The sequence below is a fragment of the Thamnophis elegans genome, chromosome 2, assembly GCF_009769535.1.
Source record: "Thamnophis elegans isolate rThaEle1 chromosome 2, rThaEle1.pri, whole genome shotgun sequence".
Taxonomy (NCBI): Eukaryota; Metazoa; Chordata; class Lepidosauria; order Squamata; family Colubridae; genus Thamnophis; species Thamnophis elegans.
In genome coordinates, this window is record NC_045542.1 from 93964187 (window position 1) to 93978388 (window position 14202).

The window sequence follows — 14202 nt, forward strand, 5'->3', positions numbered from 1 at the left end:
TGTTTGTCCTTGTTTGCAATGTTTCTGGGTCAGCAAATTTAAGACAGTTGCTGTACATTTTTGAATTGCATTTGAGAGACATGAGAGTAGAATAGACAGCAGTATAGAAGTGCCATCGTCCAAAGTCAAGAAATTATACTAAAAGTTGTACTGTTGCAGTTCCATTGCTAAAGAGGCAATGGAAAATAGCAGGGATTTGGCACTGGTGATCATAGTGGTTAACCATACTAGTTCAGTAGGACATGATATGAGCAATCTATAATGACATGCTTACCACACTCGTCTCTTTTTCCTTATCTTGCTCCTCATATATAGATTGTCTTAGATATTTTTCTTAAGGCAAAAATAGCACCATATCACTGTAAGGACTGAGCAATGCACTTTGGTCTTTGAGTTATGAAGCTCTTTGTGGATTTGAAGTTTACCTGCTGGCAGCTGCAAGAAATAGAGAGGCTAATCGTGAGAGACACTAGCCAATTGTTTCATCTAAGCTGGAATCACACCCACCATTTGTAAAGCAAAAGAACAAAAGGAAGCTTGGGTTAGGGAACTACGAAGGCAGGATAGCAATGGCTGATTCCAGGGAAATATAATCAGAAGGGTAACCATCTTGAATACTCATAGGGCACTCTGAGCAACATAAAATCTCAACAGATTTATAAAGATAGTGGATATTTTTCAGGGCACTAGATTTCATAAAGACCTTTCAAATATGTCATTAAAATATGAAAACCTATTGGGGAAAATAAGCTGGATAGAAGTAATGTAGTGTGGGAAAATGGACTAAAACTCTCTCCCTCCCTTCCTTCCCTTCCCTCCCTCCCTCCCTTCTTTCCCTGCACCCTGTGAAAGACTAAGGGATTCCAAAATTCCTTTCCATCCACCATGATGTCTAGATAGCTCACACAAAATATTGAATTTTATAGGAGTTCCCACCAAGATTTGTGAGAAATTTTGGTACAACTTGATGCATGTTGCCCCTAATAAAACTGAGTGTACATGTTTGCAGGTTCCCCCAACATCAAAGATTACAACTTAAATGTCGCTGAAGCAGTACCACATTCTTCTTGTTTTTCCTCCTTTCTTTCCTCCCTAAATTTCAACTGCTTTACTAGAAGAATTATTAGAAAACATGAATGCTTGAAGTTACTTTGGAAACATTTTCTGGCCTAATAAAGATATTGCTCCAATTAACTTTTCCCCTCTCATAGCTAAGCCAGCTGATGCATTCAGTTAAGTGTAACATGTAGTGAGCTCTGACAATGCAAAAGATGCAGAGGTTTCCTGAATGCCAAACTCAAATTATTGTAGTTGTGTTCCTCTGTTTTTGAGAAGCCAAGGACAATTGCTGAAACTGGTTGTTGTCCTCATAAAAGTTCAGGGTAGAAGTCACTATTTCTTTCCTCTCCACTTACACTGCCAAGCTTCCTGTTTGTTTGCTTTTGCCAGCTGTCATTGGTCTTTGGCCACATTCAGTTGTGAATAAGCACTAGTTGGATAGAATTAATGTATAAAGCTGGATGTTCTTTAAGGTCATCATGTGTGATTTCCCCCTTATCTTAGAAATGTTTTTTTTCCTAACCTCATGTTTTCCAGGTGTGACAAAAATTACCATCCCCATCATCCACTAGCTATACATAGAATCTTGAATCTCCACGTGTTATAAGAGAGAGAGAGAGAGAGAGAGAGAGAGAGAGAGGGAGAGAGGGAGAGGGAGAGGGAGAGGGAGAGGAGAGGGGAGGGAGGAGAGGAGAGAGGGAGAGAGAGAGAGAGAGAGGAGAGAGAGAGAGGAGAGAGAGAGAGAGAGAGAGAGAGAGAGAGATTTTGTGCTTTCTCATGAAAATTAGAGGACAATTGAAGCATTCCATTCTGCTGACTGGCCACAAAGGGCAAGGTCTGATTGGTTTTCAGTTTTTTATTAGCAATGTAGATTTATAAAAACAAAAAAAGGATTCCAGTTCTGGTGACTATAAATAAACAGAACAGTCCATTTCAAGGCTTGTTTTGTTTTCATTCTGAAATCAGATGGCTTCAGTGACTGGAGTTTTGATTGTCTAGAAGTTCCTCCCCTAACTCTGGCCCACTACAACAGTAGTATTTTTCTTACTAAAACTAATACTATATGTTTCCCCCCCTTCCATGGTTTGTGGAGCTTATATTAACCTACTCAACTCAACTAGCACCCACTATTTTTGTGCATCTCAGCTTCTACTCCAAGCCATATGTTACTTCCCAATCAAGTCTCCTCACTAAGGAGGCAAACATACCCCATATGTGCCAAACAAAAGTGAAGTTAATATTTATTTAGGTTATTATCATTCTCACACAAAAAAAGGTTAGACAGAAAATTTGATCTACCTCACCAAAACCAGATTTTCAATATAATCCTTCCATTTTAAGTGTCACTCTTTAGGGAGAGATAGTCTTCTTTGTGAGCAATCTGAAGTGGTGACTCATCACATTTAATGATGTTCCAGAGAAAAGCAGTAAGGAAGCATTGTATTAAGCATGCCCTCTACTCATCATACATTGGAAGAAGAGAGAGGAACCTGCCCCACTTTACATCAAGGGCAGGCTGTGTGGAGAGAGTTTCCTCCTTTAAATTCCTGGGAGTCTATCTCCGTGAAGATATCACCTGGAAAATCAACACGACCCAGGTGGCCAGAAAAGCCCAACAGAGACTCCACTTCTTCAGGGTCTTGTGAAAAAATAAAGAGGAAGAACAACTGATGACCTCCTTTTACCGGTCCACAATAGAAAGTGTCCTCACTCACTGCATTACGGTGTGGTATGCTGGTTTGACAGCCACGGATAGAAAGACACTACAGAAGGTAGTAAGCACAGGACAAAACATGGGCTGTCCCCTGATGCACCTAGACAATATTGCTAGGGCTCTCTGCCTTAGAAGAGTGAGGAAAATCCTCAGGGATGACTCACACCCTGGTCAGCCCTTTTTTATTCATTTGGAAGGAGATATAGAAGCATAGGCAGCTGCACAAACAGGCTGAAGAACAATTTTTATCCGTGGGCTGTCAGACTCCTGAATGAAAAATAACCCTACAACAACACTTGCGTGGCCGGTGCAATGTGCAAAAAGTTCTCATGGTGCAATAGGACTGGGTGTTTGTTATCAGGATACACTGGGCTAGGGATTTTTTGTCTTTCAACCGTGAGTTGTATTGTGTTGGAGGGGTGCACGAAGGGAGGCTCAGCCAATCTCATTGTACACATGTTGTACTCTGACAATAAAGGTTTGAATTTGAATTTAGAGATACATTATAAGATTAAATATGAATGCTAAATTCAAAATATGGAAGTGTTTCCTCTAGGATTTTCATTTGGATAAGTTTGTAAATTACAGGGAACTTTCATTCTCAAAAGGATCAGTGAACCCATCGCTAATCTTAGTATCAATTTCAGAATGTACAGACATTCGATGGAAGTCTTGTTCTTGCTGTCTCTTTAGCCAAAAATGAGGGAGATCATCAATTCATTTAGCTTCTGCTAAAGTCATCATGCATTTGATGACATTGTCTAAACTTATCAAACTGTATCTCTATTGTAGAAATCAAGACAGTCTTCCTACGGCTAAAAATATTACGTGTTGATATATAACAATATCTATCTGTAATGATAATTCCATATAAATATTAATGTGTCTGGTGTCATCACTCTTTTAAATTTCAACAAAGTTGTGTGACTTGATTTTTGGCAATTAAATGAGCAGATCCATGCTATTTCTTCCACTGATTTCTGATTTGATTTATTTATTAAACCTTTAAAAAAATAATAGAAATAAAAAGAACAAGCAAATACAAAAGGAGAAAAACAAAAAAATGAATCAAGATACCTAAAAATGAACAAAAGAATTGCTTCATCAGTTAGAATTCAATATATTGTTGATGGGAAATTAACCATAAAAATTGGAGTACAGTAAATTGCTTTGACGGTGTGAATAAGGATTTAAATCTCTGAGCTAAATATCACATTCTGCATTATTTGTTATTTAAGAATATAAAAGCTACTAAGAATGCTACAGATAAAGTATTAGTTTTTGACTTCCATTTTGTTTTATGCTGATGTACAGTATTTATAGACATATAAATTTTTGTGTGTTTTTCATTCAGTTCTGTATTCGGTTCATTTTCCTGTTAAAAACTGTACTGTAAATATTTATATTTGCTTTCCAGTGAAATATAGAAGCCATTCTTGCTTAAATATGGTTAGTCTTCTGTTGTTTGTACAGGCAGTCCCTTGGTTAAGAATGAGCTCTGTTCCTAAATATGTAACTCAACTGTCTATGTAAATCAGAATTCATACTTGTTAGATTGGGTAATGGATAGGCACACATAGGCTTAACGGTAACAACAGCTCTTTATTAAGTTCAACAAGTGAGAACAATCCAGCGAAGGTTGAGTCTGACAGCAGCCTTTTTATAGGGAGCTGTCAGACCCTTCGACCAATAGGATTAAACCTCTGTTCCTGCCGGAACAGAGGACCTTGGTGGAAACCACTGTACTTAGAACAAGTATCTAACACCCCTTCCCTTTTGGATGGAATAATCATACTTGTTACGTAATCACACAGGTAGGCGGGCTTTTGGGTAGCTCTGCCTGACCTGCGCAGGTCAGTAGGAGGAGTTTCCTTGGACAGGTCAGATGGACCTGTTTGCTCCACAGCTCCACTTGGTGGAAGCTCCTGGAACCTTTCACAGGCTTCTAGCCGGTTCGCTCAGAGCTCGCTGCGGGCCTGCAACATAACCAGATAAGTTTCCTGGTACCCTTGGGCTTGAGCTGGCTGTGGAAAGAGTGAGTGTTTGCTCCGTTTGGGTAGGGCTTTGGCTAACTCATGCAGGAGTTACCTCTGGTTGTCTAAGAGTGGAGTTGGAGAGACGGCCACGGAGTTGGTCAATATGCCTTCTCCAATTCCTACCGTCCTCGAGCTCTATGAGGTAAGAGCGAGGGCCAGTGATGCCTATCACTGTGGCAGGAATCCACAGAGTTCCCCCGGCGTAGTTGAGGGCATATACTGAATCCCCTACACTAAATGTCTGAATCTTACTTGTGGAGTCTGGGGGCGATGAGGCATAATAATTGGGGTGTAGCTGGTCTAAGTGGGACCTTAGCCGGCGACCCATGAGAAGCTTGGAGGGGCGTCTTCCTGTAGTGGCACTGGGTGTGATGTGCTGAATTAGCAAATAGTGGTCAAACCATGTTTGCCAATCTCCTGGGCCCATCCTAGAGAGGGCCTCTTTTGCAGATCTCACCATTCTCTCCACCTGACCATTGGAGGCAAGATGGAATGGCGTGGCCAGGGCATGCCTGATTCCCTGAGCTGCTAGGAAAGTCTCAAATTGCATGGCCATGAATTGGGGCCCGTTGTCAGAGACCAAGAGGTTGGGCAGGCTGTGCGTGGAGAGAAGTCTCCGTAGCACCTTGATGACCGCTTCTGCCATAGTGGAGGTCATCAGTACCTCTAACCATTTCGAGTAGGCATCCACAACTACAAGGAATGTCTGGCCAGGAACTAGGCCAGCAAAGTCAATGTGCACCCTAGACCATGGTGCCTGAGGTTGCTCCCACTCTTTAGCGGGCACCTCTGGGGGAGCTGATCTGGACTCCTGGCATAGTGTGCAGGTAGCCACCCATTCTTCAATCACCCTGTCTATATTAGGCCACCACACGTAACTCCTAGCCAAAGACTTCATCCTGACAATTCCAGGATGCTCTACGTGTAAAGTCTCTAATACTGCAATGCGCAGTTTGGGTGGAACAATGACCCAGTCTCTCCACAGTAAACAGCCATTTACAACTGATAACTCATCGTGTTTGGCAAAATAAATTTTAAAATCAGCCCCAATAGGCCCCTTGGGCCACCTCCTCCCCACCCAGTTCGGCCGAACTGGTAGGGACAATTGTCTTTGGTTGTGTGAACCGGTAGTAAAAAAAAAAAAAAGCTTCTGAGGATCGCGTGGCTGAGCTGTGAGCCACACGATTGTCGGAAGCTTTTTCCAGCTTTTTAAAGCATTTTTTTCCTGCCGTTTTTTTGAACCAGCAGGGGGAAAAAATCCTTTAAGAAACAGTGGGGGATGCTGTGAAAGAGAGAGAGAGAGAGAGAGAGAGAGAGAGGGAGTGAGCGAGCGAGCGAAAAAGGAGAGGGAGGAAGGACCACAAACCTGGCACTAGGTGCAGCTTCAGAGGATATCTTGAAAGAGCACAGCAACCGAGGGCTGGAAGGGACCTGGAGGTCATCTAGTCCAACCCCCTGCACCAGCAGTTGTTAAAGTGAGTTTCTGTCTTCATAGCCACATCCACCCAGTCACATGACCCCCACCAAGCCACAGAACCGGTAGGAATTTTTTTTTTAGATTTCACCACTACCTTACTCGTATCTCAACCTTGGTGACTTTAAGATGTACAGGCTTCAACTCCCAGAATTCCCAGAGACCAAGTTTGAGAAACACGGTGGTAGGAAGAACATCTGGGGTTTATACAGGCTTATTAGAAATGGGTAAGGAATAGAGGGGAGAATGGAAACACAGTTTATGTTCTGCACATTGTTTCCCCTCTCCTTGTATACAGAGACACCGTGCATTTGGTCAACTTACTGCCAAGTCAGTAAAAACAGCCAAGTCAAAGGTTAAAGTCCAATCTGTTGAAGGAAATACAACTATATCTCTTTTGATTATTTATCCACACATCACAGAAAGTACAAAGCATGTTTATGTCTCATTGATATATAACGTATAAAGCATTTTGATATCTTACAAGTGCTGTGAAATACTAACATTTTTAGCAGATTTTTTTATTATTTTTTCCCTTCTACAACACCTTACAGTCATTACATCAACACTGTTATGTCATCATACCTGTACATGTATATAATATTTCGCTTCTATATTTACACATCATTATACACAGTTCTATATATATTTATATATAGTTTTTTGGTTTAATTAATTTTATTCTTGTTTTGCAGCCATTTGTACCAATTGTTCCAAATTTCATAATATTCCAACTCTTTTTTATCTTTTAATTTCAGTGTTAATTTGTCCATCTCTGCACAATCAAAAGTTTTTTTTATCACTAATTCGTCCGAGGGGGTATTATTTTGTTTCCAGCATTGGCTATTCTAGCTGTAGTTAGCAGATGTGTTAATATGTACTTAATTTTATATGTATGTATGTATGCCTACTGAGGCTTGACCCCCACCGTAAGGAGGAGGAACCGACCAGGTGGTTCTGCCCCAGGCGACTTATGGACCCGTTGAGGTTCCAGACGGAGCTTGGGGTAATTCCTGATACTCTCACCCACAGTTCGGCGGAGACTCTGGTTGCCGCCTGGTACTCGGCGGCGTCGGAGTCTCTTGATCGGATTGCGCCACTACGGCCCCTCCGGGTCAGCGGATCCCGGAGACCTCCTTGGTTCACCGAGGAGCTCTGGGAGAAGAAGCGCCGGAGGAGACGCCTAGAGCACCTGTGGAGGTCCGATAAGTCCGAGGCGAACCGAGCACTTCTGACTACCTGCACCAAGGACTACGTCCGGGCACTAAGAGCTGCCAAAAGAACACACATCTCCGCCTTGGTAGCATCCGCCGAGTCACGCCCAGCCGCCCTGTTTAGGATCACCCACTCCCTCCTTAATAGGAGGGATGCGGGAGACTCCTTGCAGGGTAGGGCTGAGGACTATGCTCAGTTCTTGGCGGACAAAGTGGCTCGGTTTCGGTCGGACTTGGACTCCACCGCAGTAGGTCCAGCCAAGACACAGGAGGATTACTTGGCAAATCATCTCTGGGTTGAGTTCCAGGATGTTGCCTCTGGGGATGTGGACAAGGCCATTCGAGCTGTAAGTGCCTCCACCTGTATTCTGGACCCGTGTCCCTCCTGGCTGGTTGCCAACAGCAGTGAGGTGACACATGGCTGGATCCAGGCGGTCGTGACCGCCTCCCTTCGGGAGGGGCACTTCCCCACCGCACTCAAAACGGCGGTGGTGAGACCCCTCCTGAAGAAACCATCCTTGGATCCAGCCATTTTAAACAACTTTCGTCCTGTCTCCAACCTCCCCTTTATTGGGAAGGTTGTGGAGAAGGTGGTGGCCTTCCAGCTTCAACGGGCCTTGGAGGAAGCTAGTTATCTTGACCCCTTCCAGTCCGGCTTCAGACCTGGTTACAGCACAGAAACCGCTTTGGTCGCATTGACCGATGATCTCTGGAGGGCCAGAGATGGAGGCTATGCATCCATCCTGGTTCTCCTTGACCTCTCAGCGGCTTTCGATACCATCGACCATGGTATCCTTCTGCGACGACTGCGGGAGGTGGGGGTGGGAGGCACTGTTTTGCAGTGGTTCTCCTCCTACCTCTCGGACAGGTCGCAGTCGGTGTTGGTCGGGGGGCAGAGATCGTCCCTGAGGCCCCTAACATGCGGGGTGCCGCAGGGTTCGGTCTTATCCCCCCTACTATTTAACATATACATGAAACCGCTGGGCGAGATCATTCGGAGGCACGGGATAAAATACCACCAATATGCGGACGATACGCAACTGTATCTGTCCGCCCCGTGCCAACTCAATGAAGCGGTGGACGTGATGAACCAGGGTCTTGAGGCCGTTAAGAACTGGATGAGCGCTAACAGACTGGTACTCAACCCGGACAAGACCGAGTGGCTGTTGTGTTTCCCTCCCAACAATTTGGCCAATGTTCCAACACTTAGGCTGGGGGGTCAAATTTTATACCCCTCAGATAGGATCCGCAACCTAGGAGTCCTCCTGGATCCACAGCTGACCTTTGACCACCAGTTGTCAGCTGTGACCAGGGGGGCATTTGCCCAGGTTCGCCTGGTCCGTCAGTTGCGGCCCTACCTAAACCGGGAGGCTCTCGCAACAGTCACTCGAGCCCTTGTGATCTCTAGGCTGGAATACTGCAATGGGCTCTACATGGGGTTGCCCTTGAAGTGCATCCGGCGACTGCAGTTAGTCCAGAATGCAGCCGTGCGAGTGATAGTGGGCTCACCGCGGTTCGCCCACGTTACACCCATCCTCCGCGAGCTGCACTGGCTACCTGTCAATCTCCGGGTGCGCTTCAGGGTACTGATGACCACCTTTAAAGCACTCCATGGTAGTGGATCTGGGTACTTGAGAGACCGCCTTCTGCCGATTACCTCCCTCCGACCGATTAGATCGCACAGACTGGGCCTCCTCCGAATCCCATCCGCCAGTCAATGTCGACTGGCGACTACACAGAGGAGAGCCTTTTCTGTTGCAGCTCCGACCCTGTGGAACGACCTCCCCGTCGAGATCCGTACCCTCACAACCACCCAGACCTTCCGCGCAGCCCTCAAGACCTGGCTCTCCCATCAGGCCTGGGGATAGGTTCCCAATGTACCCGCCCGAGTGTTGACTGTTGAATGAAAGTTGTGTTTTATTATTTTCTTCTGTTCGCACATTGTTTGTCTTTTGATATTGCACCCCCTTCCCTGTGATTGTAAGCCGCCCTGAGTCCCCTCAGGGAAAAGGGCGGCCTACAAATCTTAATAAAATGTCTAAAAATGTCTAAATGTATGTATGTATGATGTATGTATGTATGTATGTATGTATGTATGTATGTATGTATATATATATATATATGAGAGAGAGAGAGAAATACTAACATTTTAATGCATCTTCATATTTGTCAGAAGGGAAAGTAATGCTCATCTATCCCATGTTTCAGTGCTGAAAGTGTGAAGGTTGACAGACAATATTTTTACGATATATATAGCAGTGATGGCAAACCTTTTCGGCACTGACTGGCCAAACCAGAATGCACTTGTGTGCATGTGTGCATGCACGAGTGTGCTGGAGCCACCAAAACTCGAAGACCAGCTAGCCAGTGCACATGCGCATCTGGCACTCCAGCGCGTGTGAAGACCAGCTGGCCAGCATGCATGTGTGCCCCGGAAACCAGGAGGCCAGATGGTCGGAGACCCAGAAACCTGAAGACCAGCTGGCTGGTGAGCATGAGCATGTGCATGCACCTGGTTTTTGAGTTCCCGGGGCTCCGGCATGCACAAAGATCAGCTGGGCGGCATGCATGCACATGCCAAAAACCAGAAGACCAGCTGGCAACAGCACCCGTGCCCACAGAGAGGGCTCTGCGTGCCACCCAGTTCCCAGAATGGGGTCTGCATATATCAAAAGGGCGACATCATTTGTAACCTTCTCACTTCTTTTCCCATTTTCATTAAAGATTCAAACAGGAAAACTTTAAATGCCTTTTTCATTACTAGCGTTAGAAGGAGTTATAGAATTAGGGAGTTGGCAGGGACCATGAGAAAAATACATCTGCAACATGTAGGCAAACCATTGAAAACTATCCTTGAGAGATTGCTGTCCAGAAATGGAGAACCCAGAGCTTCCATGGATTGACTACATGACTACATGATGACTTCATGATTTTGACCATTGTTGTAGAAGATCATGAGATTTACATTAAAAAAATAAAACCAAACCTCTCCAGTTATCTGAGTGTTGTCTGCTGGAGAGGACGTGTTCTGGTATTTTTGTTTCCTTAGCTTTATTTTAATGAGCAGGGATTTATATATAGGTAGTCCTCGACTTACAGCAATTCATTTAGTGTCCACTCAAAGTTACATCACTGAAAAAAGTGACATGACTATTTTTGACACTTATAACCATTGTAATGTTCCCATGGACACATGATTTACATTTGGATGCTTGACAACTGACTCACATTTATGACAGTTTCAGTGTCCAGGAGTCATGTAAATCACCTTTTGCAACCCTCTGATAAGCAAAGTCCATGGGGAAACTAGGTTGACTTAACAACCATGTTATTAATTTAACAACTGCAGTGATTAACTTAACAAATGTGGCAAGAAAAGTTGTAAAAAGGGGCAAAACTCACTTAACAAAAATTTTGGGCTCAATTGTGGTAATAGGTCAAGGACTACCTGTATTCAGATAAGTAGGGATTGATACCAGGCAAAAAAACAGAAAACTGTACCCAGATCAAGGAACTATTAAGGAGAAAACCACATCTCCATCATAACTGGCAGGGAAAGCTGCTGTATAGCAACAGGGAATGTATTTGTTTGTTTGTTTCTATCCCGCCTTTATTATTTTTGCAAACAACTCAAGGTGATCATATTCAACCCAACTTCCTCCTTCTATTTTCCCTACAACAACAACCATATGAGGTGAGTTGGGCTGAGAGACAGTGACTGGCCCAAGGTCACCCAACTGACTTTCATGGCTAAATCTAAATCTGGGTGTGCGTGGCCAACTCAATATCACTCCCACCCAGTCACATGACCCTCCTCCAAGCATGCCTATCCAGGTTTTGTGGCTCCCAGAGTTTTCTTTTCTGTGGAAACAGGTCTCTCTGTCTCTGTTTCACTCTCTCTGTCTCTCTGTGTGTCTCCTCTCTCTCTCTTTTTCTCTCGTGTCATTTCTCTCTCTTTTTTATCTCTTCTTTCTTTCTTTCTTTCATTCTTTCTCTGTCTCTTCTCTCTGTCTTTCTTTCTCTGTGTCTCCTCTCTTTCTCTCTGTGTGTCTCTTCTCTCTCTCTCTGTTTCTCTTCTCTCTTTCTTTCTCTGTGTCTCTTTTCTCTCTTGTGTGTGTCTCTTCTCTCTCTCTTTCTCTGTCTCTATGTCTGTCTGTCTGTCTGTCTCTCCACCCCCCCTCCTGTGTGTGTTCTTTCTCTCCCCTGAGTAGGAATCTGCTGCCCAGAGAGAGAGAGAGAGGGAACAGATGTGAAAGATCTGCTCTAAGAACCAACAACCCGCCTAACACGTGAGTGCATGTTTGTAAAGCATCCCCCTTCCCAACCATTCTGCATCCATGTGCAAGAGCAGGTTGCTGCAAGAATACGTGTTTGGGTACAAAACAGCTCTTCCCCACTGTGAGCGTGTGTGCGTGCATGCACGCGTGCATGCATGTGCGTGGGCATGCTGTTTGCACAAGAACAGACAGAATAATGTAACTTGCCCATGCAGGTGCAAAGCCACTTATCTGGAACAAATCAGGCACATGAACAATTCTTGTGTGCCTGGCAAGATCTGGTGGGCCAGGCACAGATAGAAACAGATCGTTATACTCATCCAGTACTCAGTCTCCAGGATGAGGCAATGCGCGAATGGAGTGACAGGATCCACAGCATCTCCGAAGCAAATCAGGTGCAGGGCAGCCAAGGAGCGTGCTGGCAACTGCAGAATCTCCCCCTTACATCTAAGTTGTGACCCCGGCACTTGGTGGCCTGTCACCTCCCCCGCCACAGGAGGAGGCCAGGAGAAATGTGCATGTCTTGAATCTGTGCATGCCGGTCACTCTCTGGCACTGCTGCTGCCGCTGCCACTTCAGAGCCCACTGACGATGGCAAACTAGCAGTGCTCCAATGATCATCTGGAAGGCGAGAGCAAGCTGCTGGAAGAATACCCGCGAGACCCAGCAAGTACAGGGGCGCTTTGCTCCCACTCTGGAATATGGAGAAAGTCTCCATGCCTTGCCATCACCCTTACCTTCTCAGACCAGACAAGGAATGACTGGGAGGGGAGGGTGAGGGCGGGCCAGCCAATGGTGGGATCACTTGACAGGAAGCCGGAGCAGGGGGGGTGAAAGAGCCGCATGCAGCTCTGGAGGTGTGGGTTGTCAACAGCCCGTCTAACCACACTCACTCTCACTAATGATCTTACTTCCTGCAGTTGGGAATAAAATATCTACAAACGAACAAACCAGCTCAAAGAGCACCAGTTCAAATCGTATGTATGTATGTATGTATGTATGTATGTATGTATGTATGTATGTATGTATGTATTTAGTGTCACAACCCCTGGTATGCTCAAATATGGGAGGAGGCATACTGCTTCCTTTCTCTGTCTATCGGCTCATCACAAGAGACCATCCAGACAGAAAGCCAATATTTTTACTGTTGCCTTTGTTACATTTGTGTTGCATTTGAGCTGATAAATAAATAAAGGGAGACTAGTATAGATCTATTTCAAGCTATTTAGCTCTCATCAGCTAGCCATACTCTTACTGGGATTTGAACCTGTGCTGTATTACATATTAAGCAGTTGTGTTAACCACCATGGCAACAGTAAAAATATTGGCTTTCTGTCTGGATGGTCTCTTGTGATGAGCCAATAGACAGAGAAAGGAAGCAGTATGCCTCCTCCCATATTTGGGCATACCAGGGGTTGTGACACTAAACACATACCTATTTCCCTGGCTCAGCTGATAAAGGAGGAGAACCTTGTGGCTTAGTGGTTAACCCAACTGCTTAATATGTAATACAGCACAGGTTCAAATCCCAGTAAGGGTATGGCTAGCTGATGAGAGCTAAATAGCTTGAAATAGATCTATACTAGTCTCCCTTTATTTATTTATCAGCTCAAATACAGCACAATATATATATACAGATGTGTGTGTGTGTGTGTGTATGTATGTATGTATGTATGTGTATATGTGTGTGTGTGTGTGTGTGTGTGTGTGTATGAGTATATGTGTATATGTGTATATATGTGTATATGTATGAGTTTTGTTATTTAAACAAAATTAAACTGTCATTTATTTTTGGTCTATCTAGAATTATTATTGAGTTTTGGTTTTAGGTGTTGAAATTAATACCATCGGATTTATATCAACTTCTACAAAATTGTACAGAAATCTGAATATTGTCCTTTGAGTGGCAGTGGAACAATATTTGCAACATATACAGCAGGAGACTCCGAGTTCAAGTTCTGTCTTAACCATGAAAGCTAGCTAGGTGACTTTAGGCCAGTCACTCTCTCTCAGCTCAGCCCACCTCACAGGATTGTTGTTGTGGGGAAAATAGAAGGGGGAAGGTGTGTTGGATATTTTCACCGCCTTGAGTTATTTGCAAAAATACTAAAGGCAGGATATAAACAATGAATGAATGAAAATATGAAGAAACTAAGAACATTATTCTGAAACATGAGAACTATACAAATTCTTCTCTCTTACACACATCAGATCAAAGGTGACTGAACTCAATAGAAAACTAAACACGCAGAGTTCTTCAGGACTGAAATTAATGAGATACATTTACAGATAACAACACAATAAGACTGATTTCCAATAGTCTCTTTTTTCCAATTCAAAAAACCTCTAAAATTGATAGCCATAATAAGGCTGTCACCTGAAACCCCAAAGACATCTGCAAATGTAATAAACTTAAAATTCTAAGACT